The sequence below is a fragment of the Harpia harpyja genome, chromosome 4, assembly GCF_026419915.1.
Source record: "Harpia harpyja isolate bHarHar1 chromosome 4, bHarHar1 primary haplotype, whole genome shotgun sequence".
Taxonomy (NCBI): domain Eukaryota; kingdom Metazoa; phylum Chordata; class Aves; order Accipitriformes; family Accipitridae; genus Harpia; species Harpia harpyja.
The window spans coordinates 61,994,583-62,017,121 of NC_068943.1; the positions used below are offsets into that span (position 1 = coordinate 61,994,583).

General features: G+C 41.4%; 1 protein-coding gene across 27 annotated transcripts in view; it reads right to left on the reverse strand.

Moving 5' to 3' along the window:
* Nucleotides 1-19,227, reverse strand: part of EPB41L2 (erythrocyte membrane protein band 4.1 like 2) — a 133,021-nt gene extending 113,794 nt beyond the window's left edge. For 3 of the 27 annotated variants that reach the window (XM_052784352.1, XM_052784348.1, XM_052784350.1), the window contains exons 1-3: nt 19,048-19,152; nt 17,773-17,904; nt 14,750-14,829 (exon numbers count right to left, since the gene is read on the reverse strand). The gene's annotated coding sequence lies outside the window, so the exon portion shown is untranslated. Of the gene's footprint in view, nt 1-14,749; nt 14,830-17,772; nt 17,905-18,763; nt 18,861-19,047 lie in introns of those variants that run through there. The other 24 variants (XM_052784355.1, XM_052784351.1, XM_052784339.1 and 21 more) reach the window with 23 other exon arrangements.
* Nucleotides 19,228-22,539: the final 3,312 nt, after the last annotated feature.

Genomic DNA, 22,539 nt, shown 5'->3' on the forward strand with positions numbered 1-22,539 from the left:
AAAGGAGGAAATAAGACCTTTTACTCATAACAGGCTGTCAGAGATTTCAGTTGCTAAATAAGATATATTCAGCTGAGTGAACTTAAAAGCTTACAGATGATACAGCAAAACAGTTGACATGGGTTTTGGAACAAAAGTCAACAACACACAGAGTGAGTTTGTATAGCAGCAAGATTTGCCTGACAGCAAAAGGCAATCTACAAATACTCAGTTTTACCAGAAGTATTAACCATTCTTGAAGCAAAAAGCAGGCAAAAGGGTAGAAGATTTCAGAGGGGAAAAAGCCTGCTAAAGTAAATCAGAATTCTCAACTGAAATTTGAAACATTAACTTCTGTCTCCCAGTTGTAAGATTTCCATAACTGCTGTAAGTCTAATTACTGTGCCTCACATACAGAGTTCAAGCCCCATCTGACATCTCCTCAAGACATACCTATACAAATAAATAAAGATCAAAATGAAACAAAACAGAAGAAATCTCTTGCCTTTGCTTTAGAAGCTAAAGCATGTAACTTTCTAGTTCTGACCATTAGTTTATAAATCACAAGCTAGGCAAACTTTTTATGTATACTTATACATACATACTTCAAAGTAAATCATTCTCTGTATTGATCCTCTTTTGACTAATCCTCTCCTACCCTATTATCACCATCTGAAATACCTTATACAAGCCTGGAAGCTTGTCTTCAGCACCGAATATGAACTCTATGTTCTTATAAGGAGTGCCAAGGTAATTACTGGCCAAATGTACACAGACCATACATGATGGAGCATTACAAGACAAACTAGTAGAACCCTCTCCCATACCTAACAGATGCCTATGGATTCATGGTAGACTGTTGCCCGGCACCATGTCCCTGCTGCACATTATGGTTTCCAGGTTCATCCAGTTTTAGGCTCCCCAGTACAAGAGAGCTGAGGACATAGTAGAGCAAGTCCAGCAAAGATGGTTAAAGGCTTGCAGCACCTGCCATATGAGGAGAGGCTGAGAATGCCGGGATTGTTTAGTCTGGGAAGGAAAAGACCTGGAGTCAGGGGATCCTATCACAGTGTATAAATACCTGATGGTGGTAGTAAAGAAAACAGAGCCAGGCTCTACACAGTAGTACCTAGTTAAATGATGAGGCAGTGAGGACAACTCAAGATACAGGAAATTCTACTTAAACATAAGGGGGGTAAATAATATCTTTTTTACTCTGAGGGTCATCAAACACTGGAACAAGTTGCCCAAAGAAGTTGTGGAGTCTCCATCCTCAGAAGTATTCAAACCTGACTGGACAAGGTTCTGTGACCCTGCATTGAGCAGCAGAAGTGGCAATATCCAGACGTCCCTTCCAACCTCAACAATTCTGTAACTCCTGACACAAATAAAATGACTAATCATGTTCTTCAAGGGAAGCAGGAAAAAAAAAAAAGTAAAGTTAAGACAAGAATGCCTTTATGTTCTCCTATGACAGATGCCAAGTACTTCACAAAAATGAAACTAGAATCCATACCTCAAAGCAGCTACTAATCTAACCAAACGGAGACCAAGAGATACCAACCATCATCAGATGTGTTAGGAATACGATAACAAAGACTATTTTGAACAAGAACACTGTCTGAAACATTACAATTGTTGGCCTGACTTCCTGCAGAAATAAGACCTGTGCAATCATACTGCCTGTTCATCTGTTTGTTATCCTTCTCTAGTAATGTTTAAGTTCAATGGTCAATTTTAACCAAATTTAGGAGTGGTCCAGAGGTCTCAATAATACTTAATTTCTACAGGACTCACAAAACCAGTTTGGCAGGAAAGAAATCCAGATTAGTTAAGAGTGTCTAGTATGAACCCGTAAGTAACCTATTCCATTTGGCTTACTACCCTTACAGTCAGCACTTACCAGCCAAAACACATACTTACCTTGTGATATTTGGATGGTTCTGCATCCCCCCTGTATTTAGGGGATAATGGAAGAGGTACTGACAGCACAGAAACATTTATTTGTGTGTGGTAGGTTGACCCTGGCTGGACACCAGGTGCCCACCAAAGCCATTCTATCACTCCCCCCTCCTCAGCTGGACAGGGGAGAGAAAATATAACAAAGGGCTCATGGGTCGAGATAAGGACAGGGAGGGATCACTCGCCAATTACCATCACGGACAAAACAGACTCAGCTTGGGGAAAATTAAATCCATTTATTACCAATCAACCAGAGTAGGGTAATGAGAAATAAAACCAAATCTCAGAATACCTTCCCTCCACCCCTCCCTTCTTCCCGGGCACAACTTCACTCCCGGATTCTCTACCAACCCCCCAGCGGCACAGGGGGATGGGGAATGGGGTTTACGGTCAGTTCATCACACGTTATTTCTGCCGCTTCATCCTCCTCAGGGGCAGGACTCCTCACACTCTTCCCCTGCTCCAGCGTGGGGTCCCTCCCACGGGAGACAGTCCTCCATGAACTTCTCCAACGTGGGTCCTTCCCACGGGCTGCAGTTCTTCATGAACTGCTCCAGCATGGGTCCCTTCCACGGGCTGCAGTCCTTCAGGCACAGACTGCTCCAGCGTGGGTCCCCCATGGGGTCACAAGTCCTGCCAGAAAACCTGCTCCAGCATGGGCTTCTCCCTCCACAGATCCGCAGGTCCTGCCAGGAGCCTGCTCCAGCGTGGGCTTCCCATGGGGTCACAGCCTCCTTTGGGCACCCACCTGCTCTGGCCTGGGATCCTCCCCGGGCTGCAGGTGGATATCTGCTCCACCATGGACCTCCAGGGACTGCAGGGGGACAGCCTGCCTCACCATGGTCTTTACCACGGGCTGCAGGGGAATCTCTGCTCTGGCGCCTGGAGCACCTCCTCCCCCTCCTCCTTCACTGACCTGGGTGTCCGCAGGGTTGTTTCCCTCACACATTCTCACTCCTCTCTCCAGCTGCCGTTTCTCTCTCCCAGCAACTTTTTTTCCTTCTTAAAAATGTTATCACAGAGGCACTACCACTATCACTGATGGGCTCAGCCTTGGCCGGCAGCAGGTCCGTCTCAGAGCTGGCTAGTATTGGCTCTGTTGGACACAGGGGAAGCTTCCAGCAGCTTCTCACAGAAGCCACCCCTGTAATCTCCACCACCACCACCCCCCCACCAAAAACCTTGCCACACAAAGCCAATACATTGTGACAGGAAGAAAGCTGACATTGTTATCAAGGAAAGCAAGTCAAAGTCATAGAACACTATGCTTCACAAGTTCTTCCATTAGAACTCAGTTTTAAATATTTAAGTCCTGACGCTTTCAGGTAAACCTGAAATGAATTCTGAGGATTACAAGAAGGTCAACAACATATTTGTCACCACTAGCTAAGAGAGGCTAGTATTTCAGTATTCCCATATTACTACTTCCAACTATTACTGAATATTGTATAGTGGAGCATCAGACCGTGAAGGGAGGCAAAAGGAGAAAGAATGTGAGTAGAGCAATATTTCAAATACATGAAAAAACAATTATTACCTAAAAATTCTACTGCTCATGTCCTGCTTTTACCACATTATTACTACATTCATTAGAAAGTTTTTGAAAGAAGTTAGCAGAAGCAAATCCAGCAATATAAGCCAATTTCAGCTGATATTAGAGAGATGGAATCTCTAAATTCAGTTTATTCAGCTTGCAGGACTCTCATCATGAGTTCTGCACTCTGGGTTTCTTCCCTCCCCATCCACCACCATTACACTCAGAATGCAAACTAATTTGTGCCTTAAACCCAAAGGATCTGCACTCAGAAACACGTGGACAGTTAGCTGATTATAAAAGCACAGAGAGCTGCAAAGCTCTGCCTCCTGCAGGTAGTTGAACTGATAATGCAGAGAGAATGATGTAGATTAAAAAAAAAAAAAAAAAAAATCTGTCTCCTGAATTGCTAGTTTGATAATTTTGGTCAAATATTCACGATGGCTTTGCAAGTATTCAAACTGAGTTAGTTCACACTGATTATCAATGTACCTCAACTGTTGCAGCTGACAAATCTGAGAAAACAAAACTTTAGACAGTTATCCTGGAATTTTGGCAGCAGCAATTCCTCAGACTACAGTTAACTCATGGCATCATTTCTGTACCCCTGTCACAAGGGCACAGAATTTGTTGCAGTTTACTTTATCGGGCACAGTGACCTCTCCGACTGGAAGCAGAGAGCACAACCACTGCATATAGAAACAGAAATGTCATCTCCTGAATCAAAAGGTTACCTTTACTCACAGCTGGGTAGTCCATCTACTTCTGATCGGAGCACTAATGGACAGTTTCAAAGCTTTAATGATAGTTTAGACACAGACACATCTTCACATATAGACAATATATAAAGCACTTCAGTCCCACCCAGGGAACTGACTATACTAATTTCCATATATTTTTTCTTTTGAAGGATATACCAAGTTCAGTAGGCTATGTTAGAGGTATGTACCATAAAATACATCAGGGAAGTTCATTTGCAGCCTGTGTAGAGCTTAAGCTGCTTAATTAAGTTTCTTAACTTGGAAGAAGAGAAAACAAAAGTATAAATCAAGTTACAATACTCTTGAGACTCTATGGGGAAGAGAAAAAAGTGAAGGGTCTTAGGCATCTTATTACAAGAACTCAGCAGATCCAATTTAGAACTCTCATAATGGCATCTCAACCTTTTCTGAAAGGTCAGGAGATACCTCATATTTAGTAACACTCTAGTCTCCTAATGCTTATGTAAGCTACAGAACTACATAGACACAATAGTCATAAGACCACCAAAAATAAAATCATTAGAAAACATCGAGAAATCTCTTAATGCATCAGTCTTTGCATTTTGGGGGTAAAAGAATCACAATTTTCACTACAATAAATCCCTCCCGCAAAGGTACCTTCTGCCTGCCCATCAACTGCTATAGGTCAACACCCTCTCTTGTGCGAACTGCTGGTAGTGTTTTTAGAAAGTCACTATAACCATTTTGATGCAAGACCTTTTTTAACTGAGAAGTCACACAGTTTAAAAATATGATATTATTGTAGGAAGTGACAGTCTATCATAATCAGAAGAGATTGGTTCTGCTAATTAACACTCCTGTGTTTCTTATACATTCTTTAGTCAACAGCAACAACTGTGAGTGAAGATGTTTTAGAAATATTTTAGCTTTATAGACTGAGTTAAATGTTTAAGTCAAAATTCCCTACATAAGAGGAAACAAAACCATCCACAGGAAACAAAGCAGCATCTTACTGATCATACATTGCTATGCAGACTCAAAAGTCTCGTGAGCACAAAACCACAATAATGCAGAGTCATTGCGTTACATCAGACTGCAAGTCTCTTCTCACTTTTTCTGCTTCATGCTATTCAAGAACTAGCTGCTAGTCAGACCTCTGGATATCACCATTTGCACTATGATGTTAGACAAACAGCCACAAGTCCTACTAGCTGTAAGAAGAAAAAGACTAGCATGAGGTAGAATAAGTACAGCTTATCCTAACAGGGTACAAAAGGCTGCAGAACAAAAAACATAGGTGACTTGTGAACAAAATCCCAACAAAAAAAAAAAAACAGAAAAAAAAAATCACGCAACTTGAGATTCCTCCTTTTCTCTCACTTCTCACCCCAAGTTATGCCCTCTTCAGCACAGCAATCAGGAATGGAAAGCTAGTGGAAGTCAAAGCCCAGGAGTTTGCACATATGCACTCCACGTGCACTAATGACTTTTCTCTTTCTATCACATCTCCCTGTGCAGCAGCCAGCCAAGAATTTAGAGTTTGATCTTTCTGCTCAAAACTTCTACGCTAAAATTTGCAAGTGTGTTTTGAAGAATAGCAGCAAAACAACAAAGCATACAAATGATTCAAAAAAGTAACTACAACCAAATCAGTGGATCAAGCTGGAAAACTGAATATAGTACACATGCTCTCATCGCTGAAAAGCACTGAATTGCTGGCAAAACTCTTGCAGAACATTTTATACTTGTGCAGAATTACCAGCCCTTCAGGGTATCAGCATCAAAGACAGTTTTGTCATGTGAAAGACTGCATACTCTTGAAAAGTAAGTGTAGCCTATGGCAGTGCTTTTCAAGCATAGAGACAGGTCAGTAAATTGAACGGTTTTTCACGCAAAGGAAGATATACACCTCAAAAGATAACAAGGCATCTTCCTTAGTCTAGCAGGGTCAAAGGAGCAACAACTGTTTTCAAAACGAAAGGTTAGAAGTGCTGCATGGGAGCATATTCAGCTTAGTTTGATTTTGCAGGAGAAGAGCCTTTATATTGTAATCATGTTGATGTAAGGTCTATACTAGATTACCTCATTTGCAGCAATGGTTATGTTGCCTATTTTTAAACAAAGAATTCTGAAGTGGCTGCTTCAACTTCAGCTAAAGCCCAGAATGTGATCACCTTCATATTAAAGCAACAAGAAGCCTTCCATATTAAAGCAGCGTAGCATTTAAAAATCCCAGCTGTGTATCAGGTAACATTTTACTGCTCACGGCAGGGACAAAAAGTTTTGCATACCTTTGCAGCATATCACCATCAGACCCCTCTCAACTCATTACAAATGTTTCTTTAGGAATGATTAGCAGAGCAAAAGCTGTCTTCAATTATTCAGTAGTACAGGACTTCGTAAACAACAGTAGTGTTTACTTTAGAGTTAATTCAAGGGGGAAACAAAAAAAAAAAGAAAAAAGACAAGAGAACAGAAGAAAATGAAGTGGGGAGGAGAAGGTTACAAAGGGCTTGAAGCTGAAAGGATGAAGGGGAAAGAAAATACCGGGAACCATGCCTTTAAGAGGATAAACTGAAATAGAGGGAAAAGAAATCATACTCAAAACAGTACATCTACTGCTGCAAATGGAAGCCCAACAGCAGTTGCTGAACGCAACCTCCATACAGACTACAGATACTCAGACTCCTACTTTAAAGGCATCTCTATAACTACATTCTTGTTTTAAAGGTCTCATGACAGGAGCAATAGTTCAAAAGTACTGTCCTTGAATGATCCATGGACACAGAGTTGCCCACTGATATCGCTACTTTAATAAGCTCAAATTTAGTATTGAAGAAAAAAATTACAATCCAGTTAGTGGCCAAATTTGCTGTTCAAATGTTTGCACATACAAGATACATATGATCAAAGGTACAAAAGTCACACTCTCCTCTCTAAGCTCACCAAACCAGACAAAGAAATAATGAATCATAGTCAGAAATGTCTCAAGTGTGTCCAGCTCCAATTCACTCCTACACAGTGGTACATTTTCCCTCCATGCCATCATAGTTCACATACCATTTCAGACTAATAATGCTCTACAAAAATATGTTTAAAGAAAACAAATTTCTGTAATTTTACTTTATGCTACTGAAAAGTAGAAATAATTATAATATTAAGTTTGCAAAAATCTGACGGCAAAACATGGTTTGTCTTCCATAAAAAAAGATAAATGCTAATACCCTAAAAATAGCAAGCAAACTACCAGAAAAATGGTACAGGTGGAATTCCCATTACAGCAGAATCTTGCTGTTCTAATGACAATACTTAAAACTCATGAAGCTTTGTTTTGACATATGTCAAAGTTGCTATTTTATGATTTTGTTTCTCTTTCATTTTATAAAAGAAGTATACACTGCACAGCCTTCCAATTTTGCTTCTGTATAGAAATCAAACATTGTTCTGTCATGTGAGAAAGTTACTCAAGCCTCTACAATACTAAGAAACTTCAGTAAGAGAATTTCCACACAATTATTCAAGTATCAGTTACATTCTTGAACTATCAAAGAATAATACTATACCTGAACACATCTGGGAAAAAAGACTTAATTGCACAAAATCTGACATTTTTGCATTTGTGTAACAAAACTACACCAATCCGAGAGTCATATTTGTCATGAAACACCATTGCAATGCTAAGTATTTAGGAGCCCTCTTCCTCAAATCAGGATGCGGTATTTTCAAGAATTAGTGTCATCTGACAGCAGACCAATGCCATCACAACACAACGCTGTCCCATGGATTCCCCCCACACACACAGCAGCAACAGACTTAAAGGTAAGTGACTGGCTCCAACACATTGGTGGGAGGCAGAACCTGAAGCTAGCCAGCAGAAGCTGCTCTTCTCTAAGAGAAATTAAAAACTCCATACCCATGAAAACAAACAAACAAAAAAACCCCAAACAACACTTTGTTTCCCCCAAAAAGCGGGATTGTCTTTGTTCCATTTGATACTAAAAAAATGAGGGTGAGGGAAGAACAAGCAAAATTTGACAAGCTGCAGAAACCATGGGCAACACATAAGTACTACCTAACACAAGTGTAATTCAAAAGGGTTGATAAAGCAGGATATCCTTCTAAAAGAAGCTCTATATGCCTGCTGCACTACTAAGTTTCAACTCAACTAATTACATATTAAAAATCATCTATCTTTACTAAAATTAAATAAACAACAAGTTTTTCCACTGAAAAGTTACCTTAAAGGAGAGAAAACTGCAAAATTTAATTAAAAATAGATTCAAATTTAAGAGAGAACAGCATCCAGTAACAAACAGAAGGTAGACCAAAAGAAAATACCACTCAGGCAAAATACAATGGATTCCTAACAAAAAAAGACATATGTCTTTACTAAGGTTAGAAGCAACCAAAAAATCCCATAACGACATCAATGTATTTTATAATACTGTCTTGCACCAGCTCCCGATGCTTAAAACTTAAAGCATTTTCCCTATTACAAGAACAAGGATAACTTCTTCATATACTACGTAGTACAAATTCTAATACGCAAAATCCAAGCACTTCCGTCCTGCTCTGACTTTTATCATTGCTGAAAATACAGCAATTTCAGCTCTATAGTGGTAGTTGGATCAAAAGCACAGTGCAATATTGGAGGAGTATGGTCATAGCAAAGAATTCACCTCCAACATGAACATGTGAAGTAAACAACAACAACAACAAAACCACCCAAACCCCCAAACTTTATAAAATTTCCTGTATCTTCTATAAGAACTTTATCAACACCATTTTCACATCAACAAGCCTACCTTTAAGTTCTTAAATAAAAGTATTAGTTAACCATCTCTCCTAATGGTGACCCATGAAATAGACAATACGGAAGATTTACAATAGCTTAATCAACTTGTTTTTGTTAGGTCCCTGTTCACTCCGAATTGCGGGAAGGTTGTTTGCCCCACACCTAAATGACAATTTTTTCCTCTACAGTTTTTCTGAGTTTTCACCAAAAACTTCCTGACACCTCAAAATTTAAAAGCATTTGTCAAGAACAATGTCTCCTAGAAACCTATAGCCAGGAACAGCACTAACCATCACTTAACTCTACTGTCCTAACCTATCCATAGCCCTGGAGGAAGCTAGTTTTGGTTTTGTTTGTTGGGTTGTTTGGGGTTTTTCTAAGCAACAAGTAAAGTTACATTGAATAGGATCTCTGAGAACATGAGCTTTTATTTTCCTTTAATTTGAGTTGCTACCTACATGATCAGTTGACCAAGACACACCTATGGACACACTGCCCGAGTTATCTGAAACAAAGGTTTGGGAAGGAAGGAAAAAAAAAACCGCCACCAAAACCACCAAAAAGAATCAGCCAGAGGAAAACTGCATTCTTCCAAAATAAATGCCTATGCTTTCACCTTCTTGACATAACCAAAGGTCTGAAAACATTCACAGAATATAAAATCATTTGTTGTGTCTTGTACAGTTAATTTAACTGCTTATATAATGCTCCTTCTAGCCAGCATCATATACTGTTGTTAACCTTAGGAACAATACAACATAAAAACCCACTTAGTTTTCAAATTCTAACACTTGAAGAAAAGTTTCTTCAATGTAACTACTTAAATAGAGTCTTAAAATACTTAACCAAAAAAGTTAAAGAAAAACTGACTTGTTTTTAAGCTCACCCTCATAAGCTTTTGAACAGAAAGGATCCATGGATTTTTAGTGAGTATCCTTTGCAAGCAAGCAAAGGTCATTCAGCAGTACAAGAAAGCAGCAGGTTGATTTTAACTTCAATAAGCTTGACATCTAAACCACAACATACTAGCTTTTTTGGTTTGTTTTTTTTTTTAAAAAAAAAAGGGGGGGGGGAGAAAAAAACAAACAAACAAACCACTTCACCAGGCAAATTAATCTTCCCACATCATTCAACAGTTTATGAATACAAGATGTTTCAAGCCAGAAAATCAGGGCTCATGACAGTAACTAAACAGTTCAGCCAATAAAAACTGCTTTCATCTGGTCCCATTCCAAAGTTTTAATGCTTCTATGTATGGCGTACATCTTGCCCTTTATCTAAGGCATATGACATACCCTAAAACAGCACCAACAGCTGGGGAATTTTATGGTACACCAATCATCTTCACAGTAGGTATTGCCTTGGAATGCAAGTTAAGAGAATGAAAAAAAAATTATTAAAAATCAGAGAAAACTGAACAAAAAGTCTGAAAAATGCAAAGAAGCTGCATTTTTATAAAAGCAAAAAATGGCTGAAGTGAATCTGCTCCCAACATATCGGGAGCATGTTTTGTGTTTTTCACATTGTCTTTTAAAAGTCCATTTGCAGGCAGTAAATAAAACACTTAATTCTTAGCCCAGTACTTCAAAAGTCTCATGATTCCTCAAGATACAGAGTTAAATTATTTAGACTTTTGAACAAGTCAGCACAGTAAAATATACTTCAGCTAATGTATGGGTAATTTTATAAAGCTTCATTATGCTTTCTGAGATACAAGAAACATACATAATACATAATGGAGACAAGAAGTAATGCAGCTTCTGGCATCAACCTTTCATATCAGAGCTAAAATTGCACAAACTTTTCCTCCAGCAAGAACTGTCTCACATTTAATACCTAGTCTCTGGTTAAGATTGCAAATATTCCATCAGGATTATTGAGCTTGTAATGGTCTAAGGAGGAAAGTAAAATGTAGGGTTATGTATCTTTTACTAAATTTGCTAAAACAAGTGTGCATGGGTATGTATGGGGGGGGCAGCAGTAAAGGAAGTTTCTGTCTTCAGCCCCCTCAGGTCTTCGAAAAGCAGAAATATCCAGTTAAATTTGTTATATGTGGTTTCCTAAAACTTGATTATTTGAATATATCACACTGGCACTCTCCCCAAGTCAGAACATTGTCGTTCACTACTGTATTCTTTGGTTTTGGATGAGGTTTTTAAACACACAGCTCTCTGGCAATACAAGTCATTTTACAGAGCATTTCTATGGAAGGCACCTTTTCTCTAAGCATTTTCTCACCTACAAACACAGGATTGAAGTATTCCCAAATTCACTTATATAGTTTCATTTCTGCTACAGTAAAAGAACAATGCTGGTAATAGTGTAAACTTTTTCTTCCCCCAGTACCTCAAGTATTTGGTCTCTATTGTGTCATTATTCTCTTCTGCAGTTATCCCATGGAACTTAAATAGCATCCTTACTTTCTGAAATGACACTGGGACTAAATTCAACTGTGGCAAAAAAAAAAAAAAATACTGTTTTAATATGCTATGTGTTTTACCTTTTCTACTGAATGCAATTAAGAGATAAAGACTGAGAATATGGATTTCAGTCTTCGGAAATGTGTCTTACCCTTCTGAAATGAAAATATTTCAATGTATTCGGAAAAAGTTACAATGGTCTCATGTTGTAAGCAAATATTGTACTCAAGGGCCAGCAAGGAAGGAAAAATAAATAAATCTGTAAGTGCACAGATGTCATTAAACATTAACTGCTTTCTACAAGACACATCCTCAAGCACACAAAGAGTAGATAAAGCACACTGTGAAAGTGAGCCCAAAAATTCAACAGCTTAAGTTAATTAACATGAGATAATTAGAGGTCCAAAACAGGTTCAATACTAAAATCACTTGCAATTGGGGCTTGTAAAGAAGGAGTAGTAGCATTGATATGTAGCAAACCCAGGCTTGATCTGAGCAGCCACCTCTGGCCATTATGTAGCTAACCTCTTGCCAAAGATTACTGCAATACAAAAGTGTTGCCTACAGAGGGGACAAAGCAGCCTTAAGACCAAACATGGACTTCAGTATGACGGTTACACTATGACATTCTTTGGGTTTTGGTTGTGGGTTCTCCTCCACCCTTCTCCTCCAGACATTAGATTTGCTTCACATTCATGGTCCAATAATGCAATATCCTACCAGAAGCATCCGAAAAGCCATACAAGAAAATAGGATCCAGTCCTCTAAGAAAAGGTTAATGATACACAGGCTTACTCTTTTGCCACATTTCTTTAATTGATTGATGATGGAACAACAGCAGTTACAGCATTATTTAAGTATAGCATTTAAGTACATCTTCAAAATGAGGAAGCCAAACAAGGCATAAAACAGCTTCTTTCAACCGAGGAAACAGCAAATTGTAGACACTATTTGTAAATTAACTAAGTACAAAACACCATATTTGGAAATTGAACAAGAACTTTCAGATTAAAAATTGAAATATTCAAACTGAAAGAAGTTTGCAGGGCATACTCAGTATATTCTGAAATATTTTATTAATGAATCCTTGCTTTTGTGAGTAACTGGAAGCAATAAAAATGTTTCCACAAATGTGAAACCCAAGTGTGTATTTTTATCATCAGATTTTAATTTTGGTTTGATTTTCAGAAGTAGGATACATGCTGAGTCAATCAGAATTTAAAGGTCTGCCTATTACCAATTCAAAAATTTGCAATAAGAATATACATTTTAAATCCCATATACAGGATAACTGAGTATTTCAAATTAGAAAAAGCTGTTCTAATTTTCCGTTGTGATAAGAGATCACATCATGCAGTTTAAATACATACTGAAGAACGTTATTAAAAATACAAAAACTATGTTCTTAAAATGTTGTAGTCAAATTCTTATCCAGGCACTACAAAGAATACCACAGTTATAGTCTATACTTCTCAAGCCACAGTAATGGGATAGCAGTAATTTACAGTAAAATCTGGTGTTACATTTAGCTGTACAACACTACTAATTACAGAGCAACTTCAACAATAAATATTTGGTTAAACTCTGCTTTGTCATCAGTGCAAGCAATTTAAGATGAAACTGATCTTTCAGAGAGTCCACACTTCTTTTTTAGAGTCTATTTTTATTTTCTGGTAACTGAACATCTTTTCCTACAGAACATTTCTCCAGAACTAGTGCTTTGCAAACAGAAAACCACACAGACAATGTTAGAAGCAAAAGGGAAGATTCAAACCTAGAGCACCAGGACACTACATAGTTCCCTTTAAACTGTCCTTAGCTAACCCTATTTTAATACTCAATGCCAAAGTCTTCTAACAATGACCTTACAGAGCACACAGGCTGCATCACTTAGTAGCAGCAAGGTAAGTTAAAAGAGAAAATCCAGGGAGGAGAAACCAAGACACAGACAAATATGAGCACCATGGTAGATATTATATCAAGTATAACACTCAGTTAACCTCCTAGACACCAACAAAGAAGTCTCCAGTTTTAAAGAGAGGATTCTCCTGCAATGCTCCTTCACAACAAGGTCTCTGAAAAGCCAAGCTACTATTAATAAAAGCACTACATAGATGAATGGCAATGGTACCTTATCGCCACTAGGAAAAACCCAAACAAACAAAACAAAAACAAACAAACAAAAAAACCACGACAAAACACTACTACCTGCTTCAGAGCCAGCCAATCAGTATTTATAAAAGAGGCCAACTTAACAGAAGTCCAGCCTTCAGAGCATCTCGTACTTGAGTCCAGTCATGAAACATCATGCCATGAAACATCAAAGGAAGTTGTGATGTGCAGAGCAAAGGGTAGACATCTGAAATTCTCATTTATGAGATGTCATAAACATTACCTATAATTGAGCCCTCTACTCTCATAAGAATGAGAAAAGACCCAGCCCTAGCTTTCCTCCAGAACTAGGAAAAAAAACAGGGTACAGGAGTATAGAAGGCAAGAAGGTAAAGAGAATTACTTGAGAAGGGAAACAGGACTTGTGTTTTGTTTTGTTGGGGTTTGAAGTTTACATATCAAGTCCATAGATTTCTTCTGATTGTTTCTACTTTCAAGGTAGTATGTCAGATGTAAGAAACTACATGAATATAAAATGGAGAAACCAAGCCACGAGATGTAAACTGAAATTAGAGAATGCTGTTCAGCATTATTGTCAGCAATGCCTATACATTTTGGTGGGCAGGTAGCAGCACTTACAGAGTTGCTATAACACAGCGTTTGCACAGTGCCACTAAAACATCAGACACTACCGCAACGGAAACAAACATTCCCCCCCCCAAGTCTGTTAAAATAAACAAGCATGTATTCTTGCTGAGCTGTCCCACTTGCATTACATGCGGGTCTATAATCTCATACCATACACAGAACATACTTTTCTCATTTCACTAGCCAAAGAGAATGGCTGTTTTTGGATTAGCCAGTAGTAATTAATCAATATTCTGTTGATATGGCCTTCACTTAAGACTGTAAATCTTTACAAAGTACTCAAAGACAAGGTGAAGTCTATGGAGGAAATAAGTCACTAGTAAAATTACCACAGAAGAGTTTATATCGCAAACTTTTTAATTAAGAATTTAAGACTTGCTAAAAGTAAAGATTTTTACTGTTTCATTAATACATTCTTCCCTGTATAATATCACAAAACTGACAACTTAAACCATGTAAATTTCTCACATCAACAGCAAAAGTATTTGAGAAGTTGAAACAGAACACAGAACTTCACCTATTTAGTTAATTCCAACAGTGAATTTTCTGATATTAAAAAAAAAAACCCACAAGTTACCTCTAACTCCAATACAAGCCTTGAAGATTAGTAGAATGCAATCAACTGACAACTGGATAACAGCACAATATCTTCTTTACCTATAAGAGAAAGTTAAATTTGGAGTCAAATTACACCAAAAATTATCCCACCAACCAAGTGAATTAGAAAACCAGGTAAGTGAAATTGAACTGTTCTTAAATGAGAAATGTATTTTTAAAATGTGAACACCCTTCCAAACAGGAAAAGAAAAATACACAATCATTTAACCTGCACTTTGATTTTATCTCAAAAAAAAAAAAAAAAAAAGGAAGTGTGGCAGTTTATTATAAATCTAACACTCAAAGTCAATAGGAGTCTATTCCTTCAATTTAGAAGGCCAGAAACAACCCCTTACAATGCAGTTTGACTTTTTGTATAACCCAGGTTATAACAATTACACACTCCCACATCCCCTTTCCTTGCTCCCATTCCCTTTCTTGTGTCCAACCATTGTGTGAGTATAAAATGAATAGTTTTCCAACATTGCTTTTCTTGGGTTCATTTTGTCCGCAATGAGGAATAAAGCCCACCTTCCCTCTTCTTGCTCCCCCCCAACTTAAGATCAGTTTCAGAATGAAACTGCCATTTGAATTAGTACATCTTTCTCAGGAAAGCATTCAATCTTGCTTTAAAAATATCTAATGGCAAATACACTATACACTACAACCTCTGGTAAAAATCATTTTTACCCTACTGAAATCTACACATTGTAAGCTAAAATGTAGAAAACTTTGGTTCTTTCAATAATTAGAGTAATGCTGTATACTACAGACATAATTATTAAAAATGTAAGCCATTTAGATTCTTTTCCTGCCACTGAATCCTTTCATATCCACTATTATCTGCTCTCATCCACATTACAGGTACATCTATCACCATTTTATGTTGTTCGCTCCCTTTTTAATCCTTAAATAGCTTAATCTTTTGTACTGAAACATGCTTCCCAGTTCTTGTAACTTTTAAAATTCTTTCAGGTTATTACTATCAACTTTCTAAAGTTTAATGCCGAAAGCAAATGCAGAAGTCAAACGGAATCCCGTAAGCACCAATTAAAGAAAGACTTTATTACCTTGTCATATATGTTGTTTATATACCTACTCTCATTTTTTGAACAATAACTTAGAGAACTTATGTTCAAATTATTATTAATCACAACCCACAATACTTCCTTTAAATGTCTGTACTTCCCAGAACACTTTTCCATTCTCCACTTACGACCCACATTCTTCACCCTGAAATGTATGACTCGGGAGCTGGCCACATGAAAAATGCGTATTTCGCCTATATGCACACTCGCTAAATGATTCAGATCATACTGAATACAATAAGTAATACAATTATTCTTCAGGTTACCCTCTCTAAATGAGAGCTATTCAGTGTTGTTACTGAAACCCCATTAAGAGACATCAACAAGTCAGACTGGCTTCAGAGAGCTGCCTTTGTTTGCTCCTACTTTTTAAGTTATATCAAAAAGCAGTAATAAAATCAGAAGCCTAGTATGAATTGACTGCAATTGTTGGAGGCTTATCAAATCAGAAGAAGAACAAAAGGTATATTTCCAAAGGAATGAATCCTGGAAGTCCATTCCACATGGCCCTGGCTGTTAAGAAGTTTGAACTCTCCCTCTACTCCAATTTCAACATGTGTGCACACAGAATATGCATATTTTTGTAAGTCTTGTCTAGACCATTCTAAATGACATTGCTACAATGGAAGATCATCTGCCACGGGTACAAACTGTTGATATAAACTTTGAGATCCATAACCTATGGAAACGCGGAAGGGAAGGTCATATACGAAGCCCAAAGGGAAACAAACTCAGCAGACCGCTGCAATTTACACAAGAGAAAGCAGCTCAACTTCCTACCATAGAGGTTAACACCAGATAGAAAACAGCATGGCAAGCAGAAATGGAAACTTGTTGGAAGGGAGGAGAGTAGCAGCTGAAGCAGAACGCTTTGGCTGAATACCCTTTCAGGGCCGCTGCTGCATAACCCAGGATGCCACGAAACTGGTTCTGAACTGGGTCTGTTCTATAACCGATTGGTTCTGTAGCTTAGGGATCAAATTTATCTGCTGTTTGAAACTTAAAAACATCATGCCAAAGGATGCGGCTTTATTTTTTAGATAGTTCCTGTTTAAAAAGTAGTTTGCCATTTCAAACTCTCCAGGTCTGGAAATATGCAAGTTTATGAGAATTTGCTGAAGACTGAGTTTTGCAGAACTATGTGCTTGTTGCATTTCAGTAACACTCTAGAAGCACCCATGCAGACAGGAAAATGAGGCAGTAAAGCTAAGCAAAGCACTATATGTCAATGAAAAAGCTATAAATTACATGTTTTTAATTAAAAATGGATCTTAGACAGCTTTACAATAAGAAATAACATCCTAATTGAACTGTTTGCTAGTCATTACCGGTATCAAAGCACCTTAACCTAAGTTTACTCCCTAGTTGGCTATTACTTGTTCCTTGGCAGCGATTTATTTCAGAAGCTCTTTCTGGAAATCATAATCATTCAGACGACAAACCCTCAAACCAACTCCCTTCATGTCAATCAGCAATCATTCATAGAGTAACCTCCTTTAAGTCCATTCTAGCCATACACACGCATGCACAATACTATTAACATCAAAAGGGATTAACTTCAACTCAGTGGAATCTTCACCTGTGGAAAAATGCTGCACTAAAAACATTACCAGAGCGTTAATAGCTCTTTTGAGAGTACTCAGACTTCACGGTACTGTAATCAAAGCCTTGCAAAAGAAGAATAATAGGAAAAGAACTTTGGACTTAAATTTATAAATAATATCTCAATTTTTTTAAAAGACCTCCGTGCATAACAGTTACACAGAGGCCGGGTCATCACATCTTGAAAGGCAGACTACTTTGTTTTAAAATAGCAGATAAAGAACATACAATAGGATTCTACACTGATGTTCATTCTAATCCTGAAGAGAAAGGAAGTTAGGCATGTACAGCCTTCCTCAATTTCATCCCCTACCTAATTATTGATAAACAGCTTCAGCGCCTGGTCCTGTTTAGCTCATTTTGCTGCAGCTGCTCACTTACAGCTGAAAGAAAGAAACAGCCCAAGATGCAAACAGATGAAGTTATCGGAATGAGGAGTGGTGCTCTAGGAGGAAAAAAAAAAAAAAAAAATTAAAAATCTCCTCTCCTCACGCAGTATTCGTACGGCGGGCGCGGGAGAGTAACCGACAGGGATGAGGACAGGCTTTCTCTTTTCCTACCTCACACCAGGAAGCGGGAGACCCAAAAGCGCAGCAGACGCGGGGACGGCCGCCGCCGCGGCAGCACCCCCAGCCCCGGCCGGGCCGCCCTGACGTGCCACCCGCCGCCGGGGCGGACTGGCGGACGGCCGGAGGCCGCGGGCAGTGCCGCCGGCGGCAGCCCCCCGAGGGAGATTTGAAACCGAGCGGTGAGGAGCGGCTCCGCACGCTGCGGCCAGCGCCCAGACCGCCGGGGAAAGGAGGGAGGAAGGAAGGGAGCGAGGGAGAAGTCGGCCCCGCTCAGAGACCCCTGCCCGCCCGAGGAGCGGGGAAGAGGCCCCACCGCGTGGAGGGGCTGCGGCAGGCAGGGGGATCTCCCCCGCCGCGGCCGCCCCACCAGACACGCTTCCTCGGGGCCGCTGCCGCCCCCTGCCGTCCCCGCTCCTCCCACGGCCGGCCCCGGCTCTGACAGCCCCCGACCGACCGGCCGGCCTCCCGCCCGCCCAGCAGCCGCTCGACGCCGGGAGGGAGGGAAGGGGCAGCTCTGCCCGGAGGACGAGCGCCCGGCCCGGCCCCGCCCGCGGCGGACGGAGCGGAGGAAAACGCCGACGGAGCCGGGGCAAACCGGGCTCTAGGCGCAGGGCGGCCGGCCGGCCGCCCGCCCCCCCCCCGCAGCGCTGCGGCTGCCCTCCTCCCCGCCGACCCCCCATCGCCGGCGGGAGGCCGCGCTCCCCCCGGGACTCGCTCTCCCCCTCCCGCTGGTACCTGCCGCCCAAACGGCCGCCGCTCGCGCTCACATACGAAATTGAAGTTCCCCAACGGCAGCCGTCAGCGCAGCCCGGGAGAAACCCCCGCCGGCCCCGCCCCCCGGCCAATCCGCGCTCCGCCCGCCCCCGCGCCCCGCCCCCGCGCCCCGCCCCCGTCCCCTCCTCAGCCGAGACCCCCGGCGCCTGCCCGCCGGCTGCCCGCCCCGCCCCGCCGCCATTGGCTGCGGCGGCCGTCAATCGCCAAAGCGGGAGCTTCGCCCCCGCCCCCCCTTCCTGGGCCACCTCCAACGGCCGCTGCCCCTCAGAACTGCTGAGGGTCTGGCCCGGCCCGGCCGGCAGCTGTAGCCAAGTGTCGGGGTGGGCTTCGGGACCGCTGCTGCAGCGGGGACACCCGTATCGGAGGGACGGCAGCCTCGGAGCGCGGCTGGCGGGCCAGGGCCCTGGGCGAGCGGCGCGGCGCGGCGCAGCGCCGGCGCCGCCTCGCCCCTCGCGGGGCGCGGCGCCGGCCGCGCGGGCGTGAGGTGCCGCTGTCCCGCAGCGACTGTCGCAGCGGTGTCTCCGCGCAGGCTCGCAGTCCGCCGCTGTCAGGCGGAGTGAGCTCTTACCAGGCTGCGGAGGAGGCCAGCGGCACTGCGGTCTGTGCGGGCGGGGAGCGCGGCGGCAGCCGGAGGGAGGCGGTTGCCCCTCTCGGCCCAGCGCTCGTCAGAGCCCCGCGTAGGTGCTGCCTCCGGCCGGGCCCCCCGCGCGGGAAAGGGATTCACACACACCGGAGGGAGCTCAGTGGGGGTCCCCGGGCTGGAGCACCCCTCCCGTGCGGGGCGGGTGAGGGACGAGGCCGGCTCAGCCTGGGGAAGAGATGGCGATGGGGGGCTGACACCGCCGGGGGAGGTGGCTGAGAAGACGCAGCCAGGCTCTTCGCCGTGCTGCGGGGCGGGAGGCTGAGGGACGGCGGGCCCGAGCTGAAATGAGAGCTTCGGGCTGGGTGTAGGGAAAAGCTTTTTCACGCCGAGGACAGCCGGGCAATGGAGGGGTTTCCTTGGGGGTTTCCCGCACCCGAGTGGATGCAGCCCTGAGCAACCTGGTCTGACCGCGCAGCTGGCCCAGCTGTGAGCAGGAGGTTGGACTGGAGACCTCCTTACAACCTGAATTTTCTAATGATCTACGGCCTTGGGGGGGGGGTTGTCCTCCCCTTAGCTAAAGATCTTTCAGATGCCTTTGTGGATGCTGACTGCTGAAAGGCCTGTATGTGAAAGACCTGATGGAGTGCAAGGGCAGCTGCTGCGCTGTACAGGCTGCAGGCCCCGGGAGTGCTGTGGGCAGTCTGCCCTTGGCACCTTCCCCACCTAAGGGCAAGTCTCTTACCCTAGCCCTTTGGGCTCTCCTTTAAACCATGTATTAGCCTTTTCATTCTCCTTATAATTTTTCTTCCAGCATATGAAAGGTGTGTCAAATCTTGGACCAAGAGGTGATGGGCTAGCCTGCAATTTGTGCGTGTATGTACAAGAAGAAAAGAAAAAGCTGGGGGAGAAATGTAGTACTAACAGGTGTAAAAAAACAATAAAACAACTGTCTGGTTAAGAAGGCAAGGCCTCTTTTAGCTTTGATCTTTTTCTTTTCTTATTAAGAAAATTATTTACATTACATGCAGTCATACTGAAATTGCAAAATCCAGCACAGAGTATACATTGCCTGCACAACTTCAGTTCATCCTTTTTATGCATTACAACCTGAAGTTAACTACAGAGTTTCCACCTCACCCTCATAGGCACGCCGAGCCATGCCTTTTTTTAGTGCACAGAATAGATTTGTCTACTTTGGAGCAGAGCTGTGCAATAAAATAAGTTATTTTCTATGTAATCATATGTCACTTCTAGGAAAATTAGAAGCGGGGGGGAGAGGAAGAGCAGGATCTCTGAAGCTGCTGAGTATTCTTCACAGAATTCTAAAGAAATTGTAGGGTATTTTCTTTATAAAAAATTTCTGTGTGATGCTATGTGCCACATCGCGTGAATCTGATTTTGTGAAGGTGTTGAGGGATGTGTTTTCACAATGCCAAACTTAAGATGCTGGGGTCTCATTTAGAGTAGCTTACTACTGAAAATGAAGTCAACAGGCAATATACCATAAATATTCTGGGTATTTCATAATGCATAAGATCAAGAAATGAAGTCCTGTCAGACACTGATTAGTATCTTTTCCTTAATCTTGGTGCTTCAGAAGTAAAAGCAAGCCTGCAGCTCATGGGAGTGCTGTTAAAGGAAATTAATGTAAGCACACAGGGAAGCAATGAGTTGGCAATGAATAGAGAGCAAGCAGTATTAGATATCTGTGCTTAATTCAGCGTTGTTCATTCTGCATCCAGTGAAAGAGGGTAGGGACCAATAATTAAAGAAGGAATTATAATGCACGTCCACAAGCAGTTTTAATTCTTACTAGCTATATTGTTTGATGTTGTAATCTTAAATTTTTTTTTATTATAGCGTATTATTTAAATAAAGCTAATGAAGTATTTTCAGTATATCTTGCTCCACGTTCAAGAACAGCATTAAAAAAGCCTACAACTCTTTCAAAGAGATGGAGTATCATTTTTCTTTTTCAGGAGAACAGATCACTGCAGTTCTTTCTTTGATACAGCAGATGCTACAATTACCACAACACCAACTGGGTTAAAATTTTACCTCTAGATACTTTTTATATGCAGAATGGTCTCTAGAACTTTATGTATGATCTTCCTGGGTTCATTTCTCAGATGCTTTAACATCTCTAAGCATGAAGAAATGATAGCAGAGTATACTCCAGTTCCTCAAGAAAATAACACAGCAGCTTCACATACCTTCTTAAAAAACAGTAACTACAACTTTTAAAGGCTTAATTTACAGACACAATGGGAGGCACTTGGTCTCTGCAGCTTTCGGAGGCTACCTGAGTTTGCACCGTCCAAACTGCTTTTTCTTATTGCTAGCACTTTTGTGGCTGCCAGTATTTAATACCATTGGCCTGAGCAAGTTTAACGGTCACAGTACTAAAAAACAGCTGCACCTGCAACAATCTTGTCTTCAATAAGGTTCCAAATGTTGCTAAAACCAGTGGAAATTCCTGCAGTGAAATTTCCCTAGATTACAAAATTCAGGAAGATTTTAAAAGAAACCGCTTCAGACTTGCCTCTATTTACTCCTTTCCTCAGAGAGACTCAGGCACTTCTGCTGAGAACCTCAGTTAGCAGTCCCTCCCAGAGATGTTTATTTATGCTGATGTTTCTTCTCATGTTCGTTGTAGGCTATTTGTTTCTGGAAAAATCTGCTGACTTATGACAAACTTTTCTTCTCCTCTGATGTACAATTTTGGAAAAGTCTAGCAGTTTCATTGGAAGCTATCTTTTAGAAAATGTGAAATGTAATACAATTTTTGGTGTATGCTTTTCCTTAACTCTTTTACTGTGCGACATGCATGGCCTAAGGAGTAGAATGATGTAGACAATTTCATAAGCAGAGTAATGAAACGCCAAATGAAGTCTGTGCCATTCTGTCTACAGCATGTCAGGTGGTGATTTTCATAGTTTGCTAATTTTTAGGAGATGTACTGCTGCTGCACTAGCACTAGAGAAATGCCATTAATCTGGTTTTAAATATTCTCCTCCACCCTCTCTCCTCTTTTCTAAGTTTATATCTACATTTTGCGGAGGTGCCACAGTGATAAGAACTGTTACCAACCTGTTGTTGCACTCAATATGCAAAATTTCTTGAAAGTGCTGATCCAACCAAAGCACTGTTCAAC